This window comes from Halichoerus grypus, chromosome 1 (assembly GCF_964656455.1).
Source record: "Halichoerus grypus chromosome 1, mHalGry1.hap1.1, whole genome shotgun sequence".
Classification (NCBI taxonomy): domain Eukaryota; kingdom Metazoa; phylum Chordata; class Mammalia; order Carnivora; family Phocidae; genus Halichoerus; species Halichoerus grypus.
The window spans coordinates 78,028,578-78,052,233 of record NC_135712.1 but is presented as its reverse complement, the minus strand read 5'-3'; the positions used below and the strand labels follow the sequence as shown (position 1 = coordinate 78,052,233).

The 23,656-nt window shown below is 46.4% G+C and overlaps 1 long non-coding RNA gene across 1 annotated transcript; it reads right to left on the bottom strand.

Moving 5' to 3' along the window:
• Positions 1-751: 751 nt before the first annotated feature.
• Positions 752-2,234, bottom strand: LOC118546826 (uncharacterized). The gene is made up of 3 exons (XR_004922790.2): positions 2,027-2,234; positions 1,723-1,812; positions 752-994 (listed from the first exon to the last, which is right to left on the bottom strand). It is a non-coding gene; the product is annotated as an uncharacterized LOC118546826 (long non-coding RNA).
• Positions 2,235-23,656: the final 21,422 nt, after the last annotated feature.

The window sequence follows — 23,656 nt, the reverse complement described above, 5'->3', positions numbered from 1 at the left end:
GAAACCCTTCATAGTTCCCAATCACTTCATACTGGCATTCAAGATCCTTCACCACCAGGCTCCGATACCTCTCTTTCTTAGCCTTACCTTGAACTTCTCTTCATCCACCACCTAGTTCCTTAGTCTGTTAAATGCAGAGCCTCTGGAACACTCCTCCTCTTTTCCATCTCCACATTTTTCTTTACGTTATTCCAATACCAGTCATATTTGTGGTATCTATTTCCTTATTCCTTAGAGTCTTTCCTTATTTGCTGACACTCCTGTGTCTTCATCATCATGTGCCCAGTGCCCAGTCTGTCTCTCAGGCCAAGTTTATTGGCTGGAATTAACTTGGATTAGAAAACATTTTTCCATGCAGGGTGGCAGAAGGACACATTGGTTAAACGTACCGATTCTGCAGCCAGCCTCCTCTGGTGTGAGCCCTAGCTTTGCCACTTACTGGCAGGGTGATCCCAAGCTAGTTACTTAAACTTCCAGGGACCGAGGTTTTTTATCTGTAGAATGGGAAAAATAATAGCCCCTACCTCATGTCAGGAGGGTTAAATGATTGATTTTTATGAAGTATGTACTCTAGTGTCTGACACCCAGCTATTCACTTAGGTAGTGCCTATTCATTCTTTAAGGTGCCCTTTTATTTCTTCCTCCTTCATGAATATTAATTCTATTTTCCATGTATAAAGCAGTTCAGAGTTTACAAAGACCTTTCATATGTGTTTTCACATTTAATCATCACAGTAATATGTGAGGTAGGTGTTGCCATCCCCGGAGAGTTTGGGTGACACAGGTAAAAGCAGGGGGCGGGGGTGGGGGGTGGTGACAGGAACTCAGAGATTCTGGTTCTCTGTTCTGAGGGTGTTCAGACACAACATCTTGCTCCCAGTCTGGATCAGTGAGATTTACGGCTTCACACACTCCCCGGAGGCTTGGCGGTTGCAGCTTACCTCTGATGCAGATTGTTCTGTGAACTTTGCTCCATCCTGTATGCAAACCTTCACTGCAGGACGCCAAATAATTGTAACAGCAGAACAAAACACCTAAGTTAGAAGGGATCTTGGACATCATTAAGTCCGATCCCTCCCCCCACCCAAACCATTTTACAAACGGGAACACTGAGTTCCAGGAAAAAAAATTATTTTTCTAAAGACCCACTAGTTTACATGCTCCTCAAGATAGGGTCATGTGTGGGCACTGGAGAAATAAAGACAAGACTCTGGCTCTCAGGGAAAACATAGTCTAGTAAACTAGGTCCTACACATTTTATTATCCCAAATGTCTAACCCAGTGCCTAACACACACAGTAGATGCACCATAAATGCCCCCTGAATAAATGAACAAATGAATAAATGAATGTCACTACTCAGTCACTGGCTGAGCTGCCCCTAAACCCTGGGCTCCAGAATACCAACATGGGCTCCCCACTGCTCCCACCTTCCACCTCCCCCATCCAAACTCGCTTTATAGTGAGGTTTGAGAAAGAGCTAGTAGACATGTTGCCCATCATGTTTATTCAGGATGCAAAAGTGGATTCCTAGTCATCTTGTAGAAGAGTTTGCTCTCTGTCTCTGCTGCAGGGACAGACACTGAGCAAGGAGGTAGCAGAAGACCAGCTCCAACAGACCCAAGACGTGCCCTGTGGGATGCCAGTGCTGTCTAAAATATTCCCGTAACTTTGCTGTACAAACAGAAACCGATATGTGATGCATATCGGCTTGTGACGGATACCTTAACATGCTTCACATTTTTCCTGATTTCACTGTTTCATAGAATGTCCCCGCTGGCAGGTGCCTTGGAGATAATCGGGCTTAATAATTTCTTTATGGGAGAGAGAAAAAGTCAAGAGTCAGAGGGGGACATTGAGTAGCTCATATTCACACATTGTATCAGCAGCCCAGACTAGACTTGCATGCAGGTTCCCTGGCTTCCAGTGAAGACATTCTTCCCATGCCCCATATTGCTGGATCTGGCATTAAGCCAGCAGGCTACACTAGCGCAAACTTCTCAAGAGCACAGGTTCCGTGTGACTCACCTTTCTACCTTGCACTGTTGGCGTAGTGTGTGGCACTTCACAGAGACTCCTTCCCTGCTCAGCACTGTGGAGTTCTCAAAGAGCTTTCATGCTCATCATTGGTCCCATTTTATAGATCAGGGAGCCTCAGGTGGCCTGAAGGGACCAAGGGCTCATGGCTTCAGAAAAATGGTAGCAGAACTTGAACCTCAATCTTCTGACAATCAGTCCATGCTCCATCTCAACACTGCATAACAGTCCAATAACTATTTGATGACCAAGTGCATGAATAATGGTAGAATGGGTGAATGAATGAAAGACTGACAAACATAGAAATCAATCACTCACTCTTGAGAAACAGTTTTTAGGAAAATAATTAACTTCAGACCCTTATTCTGCCTGGACCCATGGTAACCTGTTTCAGCTCTGTCGCCTGTGCTTTCCTTCTACTGGACGCCTCACATATGTGTTTAAGGAAAGGGGGAAAACTAAGAACTCCCAAACTCTGTGTTCTTTCAGAGGCCCATGTCTCTGATATTATATCCAATTTGGATGATTAAAAGAAAGCATGAAGAAAGACCTTTAAACCACCCAAATATCACCATCCAGAGATTATACCAGTAGTTAATATTTTACTGAACATCCATCCTTTTTTAGTCTTTTTTTTTGTCAAAGCATATATATAATTTGTTTAGTGGATTCATACTGAATAAACTGCTTAGTGATCTATTTTTGGCATTTCATAATAAATCACAAATATCTAGTTGGGCCATGAGTGGATCAAGAGAAAGAATGAGCATAATATTTTGACAACATTTGATCTGCTGAGTAACACATAGATGTTGAGATCCCCAAACACTGTTTTCTAATGACTATTTCAAGAGCCCAGTGAAACCATTTTACCAGGCTCTGTCTGAGATTTTCTGTTTCTAAGATGGCCATGGCTATAACACTGTTAAAACATGAGTAATTCAAATAGCTTGGAATAACAGCTTTCAATTTGCTAACCTCTTTTACACACACACACACACACACGCACACACACACACACACTCACATACACTGGCATATCCTATTGTAAGACAATCAGTGTGTTCAGTAGGCTAAGAAGGAGACATCACGCATCTCATATGTTCCTTATGACAGCCCTAGAAGAGAAGCAAGGTTCGTGTCATTATTTTAAAGATGAAGAAATTGAGGATCAGGGGGATTACATGTACATGCCTGGGATTTTGTGTTGTTTTTAAAATAATACTGAAGAAAAAAATAAGCAAACAAAACTGAGCCAATGTTGAAAGAGGAGTTCCTTGGGCTGAAGATTAGTAGAAGATTTTATTCATTCTTAGCGCAATGGAGACTTGAACCCATCTTTGATCTTCCATTCCAGACTAGTCTTTCTATCATGCTACACTGCCTTTCTGACTTAAAACACGTTTGAAGTTTTGGTGATTTTAGTTCATTTCATGGGATAGATATACATACATTGCCCCAACTCCATCAGCACGAGTGCTGACGGTGCATTCTGTGGCCTCTCCAGATGGGCTGACTGCCTGTCAGGTCTGTAAATGAGGTTTAATTTGATTAACGTGGGCCACTGGTCAGGACAACCTCCCCCACTCAGTGAGGCGCGGGCCACCAGGCACGGCTGGCTGGAGAGTCAGAGAGAGGTTGTGATTCATTTCTGCCCTAGGCACCCACCTGGCCGGCCTGGTGCAAGGGCTATGGGACCAGGGGAAAGTGACAGGCTGCAGGCACCCTGCCTGTGAGCTGGGCCTCGGGAGTAATAGTGAGAAGAGGGGTGAGAGTAGCAGCTGCTGAGGTTGATATTTATATAATGACTCTCTGTGTTCAAGGCAGGAAGTGAAACCGAGGTTGTGCTGAGGCACTTTCCTTCCCCCACACCGCTGCCCACGGGTAGCTCCAAGGGGTGACATGGGGAGAACCTGAGTGGGGTATGCCCAAGTGTGTGTGTGTGGAGACACGCCAGGTCCTGGGCTGGTCACTGAGATGTCACTGCTGAGGCTCTGCCTGCTGACCCCAGGGGCTCCTCTCTCTCAGTGTTCTCAGCCTTCATCCGCTCCCTCCCTCCTCCTAGTTCCCCTTCATGATGGGGAGAGCCCTAATGTTCCCCTGAAGCTTCGCAGGAATGCTGCGAAGGTACATGAGATAGGATCTGTACAATGCAGGGCCAACCATGCATCTCTGAGGAATGAGCATTAAGCTCTTTGTTGCTTTTCTGTGACTATTTCCAACACCATCACCTGTGGTTTCTGCGGACGGTTGTTCCCTGACTTTTTTACCTGCCTCGAGTCAACATTTGCCTCACTCCTCTCCTTTCGTTTCAGGCATTAATATCTTTTCAGACGGCCTCAGGCTTCAGAGCCAATATCCCCACCAGGTCCCACCTTCCCTCTTGCTTAAGCCGAGGCTTAGAAATGCTATTCTTACCTGTCTACGATAAAAATGTATTTTAATCTAGATTGCATACCATCTAAAGACGTTTTCCTATTCTGCTTCCCACCCTAGTATTGGGGAACTATTTGCATCATGGAGGGTTCACAGACAAAACAAAAAAAAAACGACCTTAAAAATGATCTAGCCCTCTGTTTCTCAATGGGTGAAGGATCAGCAAGAGCAGCGGTACCGAGGAGCTTGTTTGGACTGTGGAATCAGAGGCCCCACTCCAGACCCACAGAATCAGAATCTGTATTTTTGCAAGATATCTGGATGATTCATATGTACATTATACTTTGAGAAACACTGCCTTAGTCCAAGATGCTCACTAGCAGATGGAGGAAATAAGGGCTCACAGAGGGAGCCAGACCTGCCCAAGGTGGCGCAGCAGGAGACGAACATCAGGATGGAACTCAGTAGCCTCTGTAGTTCAAGCCTCTTCTGCGTGAGGCCCTAATGAAGATACAGCCTCAGGCCAGCACTATGAAACCAGCAGGGCAAGGTCTTCCCCCTTTTCATTTTTACTCTAAATTTCATTAATGGGCATTTTTGCAATTTACTTCACCAATAGAAAATCAATACAAATGGTTTTCCCACACCTCCTTTGACCTCTTGTCTGGTCTAAGTTACCATTCTAGTGGCCAAGTTCCACAGAGCCTAGTGTGCTCAATTAGGGATATTCAACCAGAGTTTATTCAAAGGAGAGCCTCTGGGTGTTGTTAAGGAAAGGGAGATGCATTATCAGATGTTTCAGTGACCCCAGCCCTGTCCCTCAGGGCCCTTGCCAGGAAAAACTATGCATGACAGTGTGTTTTGAATCACAAAATGATTACCCTGGAAGGGACATTAGACATCATCTCATCCAACCCCTTCAAATCTCTGAGCCATAGAGAAAAATGACTTTCTCAGGTTTATCCAACAAACTGGTAGCATATTTGGGACAAGAGTTCAAATCTCTTGCCTTTCAAGTCAGGGATCCATGCTGTGTGGCTCCTCCCCACTGCCCACCAACTAAATGGAATGGACAACCTAACTTAACAAATTGGATGGTATTTACCCCAGAATTCTGAAGTGAGTCATGGGTAGAAATGTGGAGCTATTATTCAGACTGCATATCCTCTCATAAATGGTCACTGCCCCAGAGGGAATGTCATATTGCCAATGGGCTTTCCACCCATGTGAAGGGTTGCCTGGGAATTATAAGAGGCTGAATCTGACTGCTGTGTCTGGAATCCAGGATTCTAGGATCATGTAAATGTAGCAAACATAAGCTATTATGGGGAGAAAAGCAGAAGGACTTTAACAAACCAACCTGCTCTTAAGAGATTAGGGCTAGGCACTTGATGTAATAAGGTGTTATATGCAACTGAAGGATCACTATACTCTACCTCTGAAACTAATAATACACCATATGTTAATCAATTGAATTGAAATAAAATTTTTTAAAAAGAGATTAGGTTTAGGATCTAAGTAGGGGACTACTGAAACTCAGTGCTTTCAATTTTCATAGATTCAAGATGTCTGTGGCTGGACTTTCACATCAGAGATCAGCTTGATTCCAGAAATGGTGGTTTGGTACTACCTCATTTTTGACAAGGATCATAGGAAATAATATGGTACTATTGTTGCAACCTCCGTAGATAGAGAATATTAACAAAGGGATCTGCAGAAATCAGAAACCACTCTGAATTGAGTTTTCCTTCATCCACATTTTAATCAAAGACATGGAAGAAGGGACACTAAGTAGTGAAACCCCACTTTTATAAATGTCACCGAACATTTTTAGTCATCACGGTGCCTCCTTTTCAGACCTTACTGGTTTCACCATTAGCGTTTTGTCAGATGCTCCAGGTGCCCCTGTGAGGTATGCAGAGAGAGGTCTATTGTCCCTATTTGAGACCAAGAACCCAAGCCTCAGGGAGCAGAGTGTTTATCCAAAGCTTTCATCACTTCAATCCCAGTTGGACTTTAAATCCAATGCTCTTTCCATTACACAATGTTGCTTCTAGGTAAAGAAATACCACACAAAATAATAGCTCCTACTATCTGCACACTCGTTTAGAAGTTACAAAACATTTGGACAACTCTGTGATTTGGGGAGGAACACAACTAATGGTTAAGAGCATCCTGTGTGACCCTGGGGATGCTGTGCATGGTTGTCTCATTGAACTATGGCAATGATTCTCTGAAGTGGGTGTTATTTTTCTATCTGTATATTAGGAAACCAAGCAAGGTTAAGCCAAGCAAGGTTAAGCATGGTCAGAGAGCTAGAAACTGATGGAGCTACAATTAGAATCCTGAGTGGATTTGAGTTCAAATATCTCTATCAACTCAGTGTTACAGTAGAGGAAATGGACTTAGAGATGATAATGACCCCAAATCATAGAGCTAATAAATCATAGAGAAAGAATATAAGCTGGAGTCCCCTGACTTTAAATCTCAGGGCATAAAGAACTCAGGAGAATCCAAAAAAGTCACAACAAAGCTTCAGTTTGGGCAAATATAAAGCAGTGCTCATGAGTAAATATGCCCCAATCTCTCTAGAGTGATGGACATGTATCACAATTCAGGAAACGCCCTTAGGTTTATTACATTTCACTTCCATAACCAGGTGTTGAGCAAAGACCTTGCACCAGTTACAATGCAGGTGACTTGCATGGGTCTTCTCTTTCTCAAGTCTCTTAGCAATTTTTTGAAGTATTGTCTTCCTCTTTTTACAAAGGAAAATCGGTGACTTGTCCAGGGTCACACAGTAATGAGTGGCAGGGCAGAAACTGAGATCAGCTCTGACTGAACTCTAGTAGCTGCAGCTGAGGGGCTCGTGGGAATGTTAGGTCTCACCAGAATGAGCATGGGAGTCAGAGGGAAAGGCATCATCCCCTGTCCAGATGAAAGCAGTGTGTGGGCTCAGGACAAATATAGCGGCTCTATTCATGGACCTTCAAGAAAAAAAATCAGTGGAGTTGGGAGAAGCGGGGGGAAAGACAGAGAATTATTCAAATCACCAATATGATAGAGCTTGTTGGTATAAAGATGGACAACAAAATTAGATGTTCTCAAGCAAAAAAGACAATGCCTGATAGAATGGAACTAGGTACTTAACCCACAAATCTCAGAAAAACAGAACTTTCCCAACCTGCCCTTACCCCAGAGTTTAAAGGAAATAAAAGGAAATACTACTTTACATAGTGGATAGCAAACTTATGAACCCAGGAGATGGTACCTGGTTGGGGGTGCAGATGCACAAATGGGTTTAAGAAGGAATTATTCAGATGCCATAAATACTCATGTATTCCTCACAGGTTTACTAAAGACATGTGAGGTCTTAGAGGTCACCTGGCCCAAACTACTGCCTCACAGGCATCCACATGCTCACCACCAATGGCCAAGAGCTCACTCTCCCTCAGGGCAAATCATTCCAGCTATTGACAGCTCTGCATGTCAAAAGGGTCTTTCTTAGCTTTAAATAAAACTTCCTTCTGTTTATTATATCCACATTGGCTCTATCTCTGCCTTTGAGATTTCACACAATAAATCTGAAGAGTCTTCCTTTTTACACCCCTTCAGGTATTTAAATCTGGCTCTTCACTCCAGGAGTTCAAAGCTGAACTGAAGTCAATGTTGTGAACAGAGATCACATTTAGCCAATCATTGTTAAGGGTGATTTTCAAAATTCAGAAAGAAGAGTGTACTGTGGCATGTCCAGCTATAAGAAGGCTAAAGGACCAAGTATTGGCTGGCAATCAGGAAACCTAGGTTCTAGTCGGGTTCTGTGATTTTTTATATGAAGTCCATGTCACTGTATCTGCTACTAATTAGCAGATGGAAATTAGAAGGCAGAGACCTCACATTTCTGGACCACAATTTTGTCTCTCTCCCTTCTCTCTCTCTCTCTCTCTGCCTCTCTCTCTTTTAACACAATCTTCTCTCCTTCAGGATCATTTTTAATTGCCTTTTGGTTATCTTTATTTTCATGCCCAACAGACAATTTATATTCAGTATGTCAGACACCAAATTCACCCCCTTCTACCCACACATGCACCCTTTTCCCCCAGCTTTATTGAGATATAATTGACACATAGTATTGTGTAAGCTTAAGGTGTTGATTTGATACACTTATATATCTCAGTGATTACCACCATAGCATAAGCTAATACCTGTTATCACATCACATAATTATCATTTCTTTTTGTGGTGAGGACATTTAAGATCTACTCTCTTAGCAAATTTCAAGTGTATAATACAGTATTAACTATAATCACTATGCCGTACCGTAGATCTTCAGACAAGATCTTTCTTGTCTTATAACTAGAAGTTTATACTCTCTGACCAACATCTCCCTTTTTCTCCCATCCCCCAGGGCCAGGTAATTACCACTCCCGTCTCTGTTTCTATGAATTTGGCACTTTTAGATTCCACGTACAATTGAGATCATACAGCATTTGTCCTTCCATGTCTGACATATTTTCCTTAGCATAATGCCCTCAAAGTCCATCCATGTTGTCAAAAATGGCAAGATTTCTTTCTTTCTCCTGGCTGAAAAATATTCCATTGTATATAAATACTACATTGTCTTTATTCATCTGTTGATGGACACTTAGGGTGCTTCCATGTCTCGAGTGTTGTGGATAATAGACCACAGTTCTCTTAACCGTAGGATGAAGAGGTCGGACAAAACACTGTTTATTCTCTCTTGTGTCTACAATTCTCTGGCTTGAACTTAATTAACCAGTAGTGGTTCTGACACCCAAATCCACTTCTGAAACTCCCTTCAATATACCGTCACTGGAAAGGAGTTTTACCAGTCCCTCAGATGAACCAACACAATTGGGTAGAAATTTCATTGACCATGATTATTGGTCACTAGCTCCCCCACCCCCCTTCCCTGTGAAAGCATGTTCATCTAAGAATAGAGCAGATTTCATCAGAATTTCATTCATTTTCAGCTAGGCTGATTGCTAATAGCCAGAGATAAGTTAATGAGTAGAAAGCAAGCAACACACAGAACAGTTTGACATTTATTTTCAGATCTTGAACCTGATCTATGGGACAAGGACCATTCAATAGACATTTTTAGGGCCAGTGACCCTGGTCTTGTCCCTATATGAATGGAAATTACATGATCAAAGAAGTATCTTGTCTATGAAAAAATCCTAAGAGAATGGTGAAACAGAGCAGGGTCCCCAAGCACTGGTGCTCAAGAAGGTCACGCTAGCCAAGGAGCTGTGCTGGGAGGCACTTAGGTTTCCAGAGATTTCCAAGGTCTCCCAGCTGGATAGTGGCACCACTAAAACTAGAACAGCTCCCTTAGCACGCGATGTTGTGAGAGGTCTAACTTTATAATTTATTAAGCAGCTACTACCTGCCAGGCACTGTGCTAAGCTTATGAACACCTGTTATCCCATTTAATCTTTATTACAGTTTATATAATATAAACTCTGAGGGAGCAGGATTTCAGCTGTCTCGGGCATGATTTTATCTCACTCTCAAGAACATTACCTGGCATGTAATAGCAGCTCAAAAAATATCTGTTTAATGAATTTAAATAGGCAAGTTAATAAAGTAGATATTAATATCCCCATCTTAAAGATGAAGAAGTTGAGGCTCAGAGAGATATACTGACTTGATGATTAAAAAAAAAAAAAAGGTTTGGAAACAGCAGAGCTGGTGATGGAGCCCAGGCTTTCTGATGTCAAGGTTAGTGCTCTTAGCAGAACATAGCTGTCTCTCAGCTTAATCACCTTAAAAACCTAAAATAAAACTGGGGTTAATCTCTCCGAAACATAAAGTAAAATTTGTGGAACAAGCATCAATTTCTTAACGCTGATCTTTTTGCCATTCAAATCCTTCACACAGAACGGATGACTAAATTTTCTGCCCCCAAAAGCAACATTAGAGAGATTTAAAAGGTCCCACTAGACTTAAAAAAAAAACAAAAAAAAACCCGGCTTGCCCATTTCATGGAATCTGTGAATATCTCTCTTTTTGGAAGACATAGTCCCCCCCAAACTTCCTGTGGCCCTGGGAGAATGCTGGCGTGGACCGTGAGCGGAATAAAGACAGAGGCTGACCTGAAAGAACAGCCGGTCAGGAACTAGTGCCAGTGTGTCCCGTGGGGCCCCCGGGGGCTCTTCACCCTGTGTCATACCGCACCGGTCCCTCTCTTCCACCCCAGTCTTGCAAAGGGACAGGAGATGGCACTGGCCCTCAAGTCAGGAGCCATGGGTTCTAGCCCACGTCCCAGTAGTCACTGACTGTGGGACCGTTGACAAGCCCATTGCCTCTCTTGACTTTGGTCCCCCCACACAAAGAGAGAAGCGTTAGCCAACATGACACCAGGTCCCTTTCCTTTCTGACAGTCTCTCATCACATTATTCCCTCTTTTCTTCCACCCAGTCACATACAACAGCACTGGTAGCCCAGAGTGGCTTTGGGGACTCCCCACCACAGCCGCTGCCGGAGCCTCGCCGTGCAGGTGCACCGGGACAGCTTTCTCCTCCTGCACTGCAGAATGCTCCGATTTACCTATGCAGATGAGGCTATGAATAAACAGGGTCTGCACAAAGTGAAAAGGCCCTCGTTTATTCATGTTCTTTTCAGCCTTTCACCTTCCCTAGGCCAAGAGTGGCTGAGATGAATCTCCCTTTCCAACCCGCCTCCCTCCCTGAGGGACTCAATCCCTCCTTCCACCTACGCAGGTGGGACTAGATTTGGAAAAGAAGGAAGTGCTTTGCATTTGCCAGTAGGGTTTTCCTTTTCAGAGTGTTATTTAGCCTTCCTGCTCACCACACACATACACACACACACACACAAAAAAAACTATGGGCTTTTTTTGTCATTCTAAAACTTAAACACTGGTCAGTCAGTACCCGTGGGTCTTGGAAAAGACGGGTCAGCCTTGCTGCCTAACTGGGCATTGTAGTCTCCTGTTCCTTGACCCAGTCGGGTTTGCCTGCCTTGCACAATCTCCCGACTTGAACTCACACAATGATGCCTTCTCACACACAACTTCTGGAGACTGGCAAGATTCTGGCCCATTCTTGAAGCCGCTGCTTCGTAGATGTGCTCTCCAAAGCATCTTCCCCATCTCTGTGTTTGCTTCTTCCTTACCTTACTTACAGTTACCTGTTGCCTCTTCCTCAGCCCTGTGACACACTTCGTACACATTCTTACACACACACACACAGATGTACACATTCGATAAGGTGCTCTGCCCTGATTATTTGCTACCATGCTATCTTTTACCAAGTAGACTGCGAACTTTCAGGGAGCTAGAATTGTGTCTTGCCTGTGCCGATATTCTTCACTGGACTGACTCAAGGTAAATACTAAACTGTGGATGAATTCAATAACTCTCGATGTCCACTAATGTGTTAGGCACTCTTCTTTCCATGTTTCTACCATGGGGAAGACATATGAGGCCATTTAAGGGTTAATTGGAAGCCTTATGATTCATCTGGTCCCACCCTAAGACGCTTCGTCCAGCTTCTGTTGACTTCTCCTGTTACCAGGCATAAAACAAACACTGTTGTTTCCCTCGTTCCTATTTTCCTGGTCCCCTAGGTTGCACTCCTGTGCTAGGCTCTTTTCTTTCTGATCCACCTTTCTTTGAATGTATTTATTTGCATTTCCCTCCACACAACATCATCAGTTTAATTTCGGTTCTATGGTGGACTCTATTTGAAGCTTAGAAGCTGGAGCCCTTCTGTCTCCCTGTCCCAACAAGCAGTCATTCACTTGTGTCTTGATTAATTCATCCAATAACTAAAAAGCAGCCAAGACCCTGAGGAATACAAACTTGAAAATGATCCCTTTCCCTGACTCCAAGGTGACCCCAGTCTAGGAGGGGAGATAGGACATGCCCAGAGATCATCACAATACCAGGTAGATGGCAGTAACTGAGGAGCCCAGACCACCAGGGGTGATATACTCTCAGGCGTGAGGGGTCACTCCCGTGGGAGAGGGGAGAGGACAGGACCAGGAAAGACGTCATGGGGGAGGTGGCGTTGAGGTGGTCCTGAAAGAATGAAGTTGGCTTTGCACTCATAGGGGGAGTTGAGCAGGAGGAAAAAAAAAAACCCACCAGCCGAGCCCGGAGATGGAAAAGTACAGAAACAGGCAGAGCGAATAGCTCACTCAGCTGCAGCGCTACATGCTCAGGCGGAGCACTGAGAAATATGGCTCAACAGGTAGGTTGAGATCCATGTGGGGGTGGAATGGAGCAGGAGAGACTGGAACAGGGCGACCAGTTGAGAAGCGTCTGCTGCCTTCTGGGTGAGGAGCAAGAGGGTGGTGGCAGTGAACTTGGAGGGAAGAAATGGGAGTGAGAAATGTTTCAACAGAGATGCGTAAATGCCTCCAGATCTCCTTGACTAATTCTCCTCAATAACTCATACACCCATTTTCATGGCCGGCATCATGCTACCTTCCCCGCCCCCTCTCTGGAAGCTTATCTTTTTATCTTCCAGGTGCATGACTTTCTGCCCAATTACTTGTCTTCAACCCATCAGAGCAGGTCAACCGTGCAGCCCAGTAGTCTCGCTGTCACACTTGGCTTATGTAGCTCCTGTGCATGTCTCCGTCGTCTGCGTCCTCCGAAAATAATCGCGCTGAGTCTCCCGTGGCCTCACGTGGATGTTCAGTCAGACAGCGAGACCCAGACAAGGACTGTAGCACAGGATGGGGGAGGATGTGCAGAGGGGTAAAATGCAGCCCTTAACGGACTTAACTTCTCCACATCTCTCTCTTACAGGGAGGCCAAGTGAGGATGAAGATGCCAGAGCCTGGGCAGGGAAGGGAGGTTGGGTAGAACCAAGAGGGACCCATTTTGGCCCAGGGAACCGACCCAGTGGTATATCCACCCCCCGACCTGGGAGCTGCTGGCCGAGAAAATCAGAACTGGAAATGCAAAGGCACTGCTTTGCCTCTATGAGCAAAGTGACCTTGAGTCTCTGTCTCTCTCTCTGAGACTCAGATTTGTTGTCTATAAAATAGGATTTATGACATCCACCTTATCTGCCCCCATCGAGCTGTTGGTGAAGCTAGAATAAGGTGAGTATGGAACCACTTTGAATATGTAAAACAATATTTCACGGGGCTTATTCTCATTCAACTCAGATCCCATTCATTAGGACAAATAGAGATAGAGAGAAAAAAGAGAAATATAGATGCCCAGAGAGCACGGCTGTGGGGTTCCCTGTTTTTCACAATAGATCTAAGACAACTGGCCATATGAAGATCTAGATCAGTCTCCTCCTTGGACAGGTGAAAAAAAAAAAAGCGAAAAGGGAATGATTGAATGGTCTATGGTCTCAAGGTGAGTCAGAGGTCAAACCCAGGTCCTGAGGATCTCAGGCCAGGCCTTCTTCCACCCCATATCCATGATCCTCCAAACTGAAGCCAAAATGGAAACCACTGGCCATGAGACTGGCTTGCTTAGACTCTGCATTATTGGTGAATAGTTCTATAACTGGAACTAAGGAAGAACTCCTCATGGACTGGATCAGACCCCATTTCTAGTAAACATTATGTTTAAAATCTTAGATAACCATTTCCTAAAGTCCAGCACATTCGTGTCCTCAAAAGAAAGACTCAGTTCCAAATGTAGGATTGCCTGTCGCCCTTCTTGCTTTTCCTTGGACATCAGTGGGCTCCATAGGAGGAGCAAGGATGATTCCCCCTACTAGCAAGCAGCCGACAAGTATCAGGAGCTTTGAGGAGCCAATTCTCCAATAAACATTTTACATGTACCTCATCTTATTTCATCCTCATAACAACCCTAGGTGGTAAATAATCTCAGTATCCTCATTTTCCAGTCAAATAAAAAAAAAAAAACCTGGAGACTCAGATAAGTCAAGTGTCTTGAGTTACGAGCTAGTGCCAGGTTCATGCCTAGGGCCTCTCTGAACCACAGGGAGACTGTTCATGAGGGAGCCGCGGCTTCTGCTCCACATCCTTTTTCGCATGGCTCCTACTACGTATCAGAACTGTGCAATGATCCTTTCACCCAGGAAAGTCTGCGAAATACACACTGTCTCTCTGCTTTATCCTCCAGCTCATATGTTCTGTCTTTCGGTTCATCCATCATTGCCCGAGCATTTTCTGACGATAGCACTGTGCTGGAACCAAGGGACTGAAACACACCCCTGCCTTCGAGGTTTTGAAGGCTGGCAAAGGTGAGGGTGGGGGGATACACATTGTCAGAGAGCTCTAATCAAAGAAGGACAGTTGTGTCGCCAGAGAAAGACACAGATGTGTATCTGGTGGTATAGAGGTGGGAGGGTAGAGGGGGGCACCTGCCCACATAACTAGGGCACCCATGCGTTCAGGGAAGGTCAACAGGGGCAGATGGTCTTGCCTGAGGGTAGAATGCAGGATGAGGAGGGGTTGGAGTTCAAGCCAGAAAGTCTGGGACTGGTGTTCAAAGGACTCTAAGGGACTTCCTTCTTCTGAAAGTTTGCCAGTTCCAGATCAACCCAGATGTAGATGGCACCCATTTGTGGGGAACCTCAGTTTCCCCTTCTGTACAATGGAAGCCATGAATGTCGCCTATGAGGGACCTGTGTGAGAGTGGGGCAAGGGGAAGTAATAGCAGAGTGCATTGATATCCTCTAGGGTAGGTTGGAAAGGAAATGCAAATCACAGATATTTATAATTGCAGCAAACTGAAACCCAAAAGATATTGCCGCAGGCCGCCAAGCATTCCCGCAGGAAATCCTGAAAACCTGCTACCTTGAGGCTATGCCCAGATCCCAGCTGGAAGTAGACTTATCTCTTCTCAGCTCCTGCCAGGCTATTCCTCATACAACAAACATTAAGCTCCCCACATAACTCTACCTACAGAGGAGGAAGCTCCGCACCCTTCTGTCTTCTCTTTTCAAAGAACCAGGCTGAGCCCTAAACTCCCAGGTCATGACAAGCTACTTTTTTGTCCTCAGTGCCCCACCAGGCAGCCCTGTCAAAACTAGACCCCCAGAGCTGGGAACGGCATGACTTGGGAAACATCGTGGGGTCCCACTGGTCTCCTGAGCCGGCCCCTGATTCATGGAGCCTCCCCTGTGGCAGGCTTGTGCTAGGCATCTGAGGAGCTCAGGAGAATGGCAGGAGGGCAAGGACTGGCCTCAGAAGGACAGGTGGGGAACAGGGTCCTAACCTCAGCACAATTTCCTCTTCTACCAAAGGGAGGGAAATACCACATGGATTTCAACTTTTTTCTTCTTTTAAAAATGTCAATGGGTCCCTTTTTTTCACATGTTATCCTTCATGGGACCCCATGTACATAGCTGGACAGCACCTATGGGTGGCCTCCTCAGGCATTTCAGAGGGATTCTAAAATAGTGCTTCTCAGACTTTAATGTCCATAAGAATCTGAGTGGATCTGGTGAAACACAGATTCTGACTTAGAGATCTGGGATAGGACCCAGCTGACGTTGATGCCGGTGATCCATGGACCTCATTGGAAATAGCGAGTGTCTAGAGCTCTAAGAATTGGTTGAAACCACTATCTTTAGGAGAGAGAGACAATGAGCCTCCCCTTACCCCATCCCTGGAAATATTAAACCAAATTTCCTGGATTAGATTCTCCTTCTCTGGATTGAACTCAGTTTCTGCAATCAACTCCAAACCAAGATCCTAGGATGACCTCCTCCTTACCTCCCTCTTGCTCTGGGTGTCTACCATCTCTACAAGGCAGTCTGGGAACATTCCTGAGAGGTGTGGCCATGAGGAAGAGCTCTAAGCCACATCATTCTAACAGAAAAGTACAAAAGGTTAAGGTAAATCCTCTCTAACCCACCCACCACCTTAACACACAGAGAGATCAAATCAGTGTTCTCACTGGCTCTTGAAAAGGATGGCCTTGTGACAGCCACTTTCTCCCTGCCCTCTCGTGACCCCAGCAGATGAATGACGGAAGTCATTTTCCTCACAGAGTCCCTGTCCCTTAGGCCCAGCCCCCTCGGGACTAAGATGCTCCCACTGAAGTCAAAGGTATTTTTAGCTCTGCTCATGTGGGACCATGCTTGGCCAATCCTCCCTGGACATCAATCTTGGATTCCACAAATGCCAGCTCTTCTAATCCAGGAGGCACAGAGGCGACAGAGAAATCTGAGTGCATTGGAAAATGAAGCACATGGCCTTTTGAGGATTTTGTCCATATGCTGCGTATGATAAAAACAACAACAGTAACACCTAATGCTCAGAAAATGCTTCAGCATTTATAGAGCATTTCTACTGGCTTGGCCTCATTTGATCTTCCCAAGAGGCTTATGGGAAAGATAAGGCAAAAATGATTCTTATTGGGCAAATGGGTGGCTCAGATGGTTAAGCATCTGCCTTCTGCTCAGGTCATGATCCCAGGGTCCTGGGATCAAGTCTTGCATGGGACTCCGTGCTCCTTGGGGAGCCTGCTTCTCCCTCTGCCTCTCTCTCTCACTCTCTGTCTCTCATGAATAAATAAATAAAATCTTTTTTAAAAAATGATTCTTATTGTATTTAAAAGAAGGGCCAAGTAACTTGGCATGATGACAGAGCCAGTAAGTAGCAAACTTGGGTCTTCAGCCTCCAGGTCCAAATCCAGTGCCCTTTACAGGATCCCCACACAACTCCAACCTTTTGCTTCTCCTTCTAGCTTAGTTTTGTTTTCCGATGAAATATTGCAAGGAGCAAAATCTGCAGACTTTCATGTGAAAAGCCTGGGGTCAGAAGTGCTTTTAAAAAATGGAAGACTGGAAGCAAGGAAGAATGAGGCACATTGTATCAGTCCCACGGTCCTGGGACGAAGCAGAAGACATGCTCAAGAGAGGGTGACCAAAGAGAGATTAGTTAAAGAATAATTTATACAGGTGTGGGCAGGGTTAAGGAAAACCAAGAGATGGTGAGGCATACTGGGGCTAACAACAACTGGGAGCTGCTACCAGTCCACCATCTGAAAGGACAATGGGAGAGGCAGTTCCTAGGATCTGGCAGCCATGCCGGGAAGCTGCAGCAGAGGGCTGCCGATAGGAGCTGTGGCCTTCCATGCAACATGCAGCCACCGCTAACCTACAGCCAGCAGAGAGGGGGATGTGGGAAGATATGTCCTCACTTCTCCCTTTTCCCACCCTCCGATCACCTTATCAGTGAGTACAACCAGAAGCCAGAGGGCATGGGAACCTACTGATCTCCACAAGGTCTGCCTCCTGAAGAGGGGTAAGAGAAGGAGGAGGATGGATTTGGAGGGTCAGATAGAGAACACCAGGCACACAGCTACTCTAGCCAAGAAATTGGTTGCAGTGGAGGTGGAGGAAGGGCAGACATAACAGCGTCTGAGGGGCTGGATTTTGAAGAGGAGGCAGTAGCCAGGTCCTCCCAGAGTGGAGTTACCCCAGAAACCAGCTGTCACTCCCTGGGGCCACTTTGGCCCTGAGTCTCAGGAGAACGTGCGCACGTGCGCGCGCACACACACACACACACACACAAGCAGACTAATAGCTCCCAAGAGGCCCAACCAACCCCATAGGCAGGGTTGGCCGTCTTCGAACCTGGGTTTAAATCCCAGTTCCTCCATTTTGCTTTGTGTGACCCTAGGCAGTACATTTAATGTCTCTGAGTCTTGGAGCCTCACCTGTGGGGCGAGTGCTGCCTGTCCCAGGACAGATGGGCACCATACACACTGAGAAGCCACACAAGGTCAGGATGTAAGAACGTGGTAAGAACACCACACAAGGAAGTCATGTAAGAATGCGGTGGAGTCTAAATGGTCTGGACCATCTATGCCTCATTTGCTCTCTGTAAAACCCAGCTCCTCATACCTAGACTTGAGGCAGGGTAAAGCCAAAGAAGTCCCGGAATCACCACGTCAACCTCCTGCCGTCTAAAAAGAAGAAATAAGAAGTGTCATAGTAGGTGGCAGAGATGGGACCGGGAGGTGTCCTCTTACGGCCTCATGGCATGCCCCCACTGTCCTTGCCCCTTGCACATGACAGTCAGTGGGACAAAGGATGAGGAAGTGTCTTGTCAATTGTACCAGTGGTGGTGATCATTTCAGTTAATAGCAATCTTTCCCGCATCAACCTATCCCAGGGAGGAAAAGTCCCATCATTAACCATGTCTTCAAGGGTACTAGGAAGTGTGATTATTTGACCAAGATAAGGCACAAGAATACCCAAAAGTGCACCATCAGGGGTGTTCATCTGAGTCAAGATAGCAGAGGACAGGATCCAGAGGCCACAGGTAAGTTGTGATGGGGGCAGGTGGCACAGAAGACCAGAGCTTGATATGCTCCCTACAAAGGAAGGAAAGCTTGGGTGGGGACCCAAGAGGGGACATAAGAGTCCCAACCCCAACTGGCTAGAGGAGAATTTAGGTAGAGGAGGAAAGCCCAACCCTGAGCAGCTGATGGGCTCCCCCAAGTCCTCCCTGAGAGCAGGCAGAAGTGGACCCCGCTCTACAGGCCCCTCCTTTAGCAGGCAGACCCTGATGGGCAGGCTACAGCAGACACCTCCATCTGTGGATTCCTCAGGGGAGAGTCTGTTTGTTACAAGGGGATCACATGCCATATTGCAGCTTTTAATCTCAAAGCCAAGGGGCGCCTGGGTGGCACAGTCTGTTAAGGGTCTGACTCTTGGTTTCCGCTCAGGTCCTAATCTCAGGGTTGTGAGATCAAGGCCTATGTTGGGCTCCATGCTCGGCACAGAGTCTGCTTAGAGTTTCTCTCTCCCTTGCTCTCTGCCGTTCCCCCCTGCTCTCTCTCTCTCTCTCTCTCAAATTAATAAGTAAATCTTAAAAAAATTTTTTTAAAAATAAATAAAAGCCAAAATCTTAACTCCTAGTGAAGACCTCCAACTTTCAGAATGTCTGGACCAGCTCACACCCCACAGAGCTGATTCTGTTCTGCTTCCCTCCTATTGCCCATCTCTTCAAATGCCCTCTGTCTCACCATGTCCAATTGTTCTTCTATACACCCATTTAACAAATGTTAATTGAACACCTACTGTGGGTCAGGCACAGTGCTTATCATGAGGAATATCCTGAGGAACCCTGCCGCACAGATCTGGCCATCCAGACTTCGCTGAAACAAATGTGGGAGCAAAGACTGGCTCAGTCCAGAGTCCAGTGCTGAACAAAGTCATCTGCTGCTCCTGGAAGGACCATCTTCAGCACAAATATCCTAAACAGAACTGTACATAGTATATCCAGAGAGCCCAACCCTCTCTGTGTAAGGACGAAGGTAGTATAGGCTTATCTCAGAATATGGGAGGTAGTTGGACTCCCTGGGGACAATTCCCAGCTCCACGGCCCGGTGAACAACCTTGGGCGAGTTCCTTCACCTGTCTGAGACTCCTTTTCCTCCTCTGGGTGATGGCAGTCATCACAATACCTCCCTCATGGAACCATGATGAGAATTAGGGTAATACGTCTCGAGCTCTGAGAACAGTTCCCGGGATGGCAGGTACTCAATAGTCACCATTACAGGTGACCTGAGGCCAAGGGGGGGCCATGGCTCACCGAATGTCTCTCACCTAGTTAGGAGCAGATGCAGGGTTGGAACATAGATGCCCCAACACCGGGCCAGTGTTCTTTCCACTGCATCTCCTACCTTCCCACCAGGGAATCCGCAACGTGAATTTAGCTATATCCCATTTGAATGTTTAAACAAACAAGGAAATTTGAGCTTGTATTTCCATACAGAGCCTTTCTTATTTGGGCCACTAGAAAGATTATATTTCTTCCACTCAAGTAACCCCATTGCCAACAGCCAATCACCTGCCTCACCCTCCTTGCTAAAGAAACTGAAGCCTTTGATTCCATGGCCAACACTTAGGGCCAAGTCCCTGCCGGCCACATCTCGCTGAATCACTGTACCCCCTACATCCCAAATCTTCACGGCTACTTCCCCATCCCACTTCTTTGCTTAGATTGAGCACTGTTTTCACAATCCCACCAGGTAGAGGTTGCAAATAGGTGCGATATCTGCTAGTCCTTGTGTGAAGATCTGGGGCCCTGCAGTGGATCAGTAAATCTTATTCACAGTCAGGGTGGTGGCAAGCCCATGCCCCAACTCAGTGAAATTAACAGTCGTAGGGGATTTGTGTCACACCAAGCATATTTAACAGGCCACTGATAACCACTTGCCAATTCCACTAAATCACAAAGTGTTAGAGCTTGGTGCAACTTTAGAAATGATTTGCTCTGATCTCCGTTTCTCTTGTAGGCCTTGTCAGAGTCTTAGCATGGAAATTAGAACAAAAAGTAACCAAATGTTGGGGTGCAGAGTTTGGACCTGGTAGCCAAACTACCTAGGCTCAACTCTGGTTCTAGCCATTATCATGAGGCCTTGGCTAACTCACCTCCCATCACTGTGCCTCAGTTTTCTCATCAGTAAAATGGAGTAAAAGTACTTACTTTATAGGACTGTTATGAGACTTGAATAAGTTAATAACTAACAAAGTGCTTAGAAGAGTGCCTGGTACATAACCGAGCACTATGTGTTTATAATAAATAAACTAAGAAGACAGGACCTTCTGTGAGTCTCAAACAGTTATACACCCACTCTGGGTGCCTTCAGATTGGATTAGATAGTTTCTCGGGGCCCCTTTATTCTTCTATCCTGGTGATGGCATCCCTTGCTGGGATAGGTGGGTCTGGAAATCTCACCCTGTGCCGCTCTCTGAGATGACAAAACAGCTCTTTGGAAGCACCAAGAAGAACATGGTCGCAGAGGTATAACTTACCTTGCTGAGGCAAAGACCTCTGTGACTTTGATTTTTGCCTTGGCCTTGGCCAAAGTCATTGCAGGAAGCTGCCAGGGAGCTTGGAATGGAGAGTGTGCCCACCGGCGGTCTCGGGGGACTTCTGACGGATATCACTGCACCGGCCATTGCTGGGCACTCTTCACTGCCTGCCCTCCGCCCTGTCTCTCTCTGATCCACCTCCTGTTTGATCTCTTGAAGGTGGCTGGGAACTCAGGATCCTCCCTTTGCTTCCACCCAGGCATTCTCCTTTGGAGTCTGATTACATTAAAAGAACACTATGATTCATTTGGTGCCACTGCTCTGGGGGGTTGGAAGCAGGGACAAGAGAGTGATGGGGAAAGGGTACAAGTTGGACGTGCACAAAGGGCCCGGATTTGGAGGATGCTCTGCTCACTGCAGATGAGGAAAGAGTGCCAGCCCCTGCACTGGTGCCTGTCATGGACCCGAGGGACAGGAAAGCTCTCCCAACGCCTGCAGAACCTCAGAGGAACATAGTCTGTCTTCAGGCACCTTATTCTCCGTTGGCTATGCCGTTGATGGTGATAGCAGGGAGACAGTGGGCAGATGTTCAGGCTCAGGTTGCTCCTCTCCTTCCCCCCGACACCCCTAACTCCCATCCTTCAGCCCAGTCTCTCAGCCCGACCACTGGCCAGCAGCCCACCTGCACTCCCTGCTAAGTCGGAGCCAGCTTCTCATTGTACCATTGTCCTGCTCAAATTCCCGGTCTCCCCGTGGCCTCCAGGACAAGGTCCAGCTGCTCAAGTCCCAATCATCTTACCCCCGCAGCTGCCCTGCCCAAACAAAATTATGCTGTGCTTTGTCACTCCAAGCTGTCATTCTATATCCTACAGTAGGAATACGTCACCTCCAAACTTGAGTAGAAACCATGGGCTTGGATCATCTACTCACTGGGTGGCCTTCGGAAAGTTACTTAACCTCTCTGAGCCTCGTGTTCTTTGTCTACAAAATGATGCTTTGTCTACAGAAAGAAGGGCCTTTGTGTAGAGGTACTATACAAGGGTTTAGCCCAGTACCTTGAACATACTAAGAGCTCAGTAAAAGTTGGTTATAATAATAGCCATAATAATAAAGATGATGGGCATGATTGTTCTATCTCAAGTCATCACAGCCTTCTGTGAGCTCCCAACTGAGCGCCACTTCTCCTTTGTTTGAAGTCTTTCTGAATTTGTGACCGTGCTCACATTCTGCGTGGTATTATCGTGGTTTTCCCATTTACCCTGTCTCTCCTTTTGGAAGCAGGAGCTATGACTGACCTCTGGACCCTTTGTCTTGTCTAAAAATGGATCCTGGTGTTTAGTAGGTGCTCAGTAAAAGTTTCTTCCATTTGGATGTTCCCCTGGGCCCTGGAGGGAGGGCCAGGGAAAGTCGATGGTGCTCCTGAGCTGCTCAGGAGTAATGGGTCCCTCTTTAGAAGCGAGACAGAGTTGCTCACTGTGGCACTGGGCCTGCGAGGACACGTGGCACAGCCTGGGCAGCTACAGGGACCAGCTCGTGAACTGTGCCCTCGTGCCCCACACCCTACTTCTCAAAGCCTGGACCGGTGCTGTGGTCAGTCACCAGAAAGAACAGGGGAAGTGTGTGCAAGAGAGCAAGTGCTTTTGTCACTGAGACTCTGCTTGGGAAATGGGAGAAGTGGAGGGGAAGAACTCCTATGTTCTGAGGCTTGCAGAAGGAAAATGGGGGTAGGAAGGAAATGACTTGGGCTGTCCCCAGCTCAAAAGGAAGACAGTGCTCCTGTGTGTGGAGTTCATCAGGGAAATTCTCCTCTGCATTACACGGAGCTCCACAGCTTGATGAGGGTGAACTCAGAGGGCTCCCAGCTCTCCGATTCATCTGAACCGCAAGCCTGGGTTGGCAGGCACACAGTTGCTTCTGCCCCAAGCTGACCTTGTTTGAAATTCCCCATGTTGCCATCATGGTCACAGGACTCAGTCACCCTGGGCCGTAGGTCAGTTCACTCACAGTTGCTGTCCTCTGTGAATTTCAATCTGAAGAGACAGGCTGGCCTGTCCCCCACCTCTCAGGAGCCTGGATCTGAAGCTAGTCCCAGGGATCAAGCCGTCTGTTCTGACCCCAGCCCCGAAAGAGAGGGTCACACGACCAGGTGGTGATGGAGCCAGGGCTTGAACGCAGAACTCCGCTGCTCAGTCCAGCGTACTGTCTACTCCCCCCCAAGATGCCCCCCCTGGCTGTTCACTCCAAGGACATAACCCACGAAGAAAGGAGGGGTTGTGAAATACTTCCACTGGAAGCCCAGGGCTGGCTGAAAGCCCAGATGGCTCTCTCTCTCACCCCTCCTAACCTAGTCTCAATTCCACAGTTTTCATTTCACTCATTTGTGTTAACCCTTCTTCTCCATGAGGCTGTGGACTGCCTTCCAAGGAGCAGCTCCTGAGAACAGCTGAGCTGACTTCTGCTTGCACCTTCCCGGACACCTCCACTG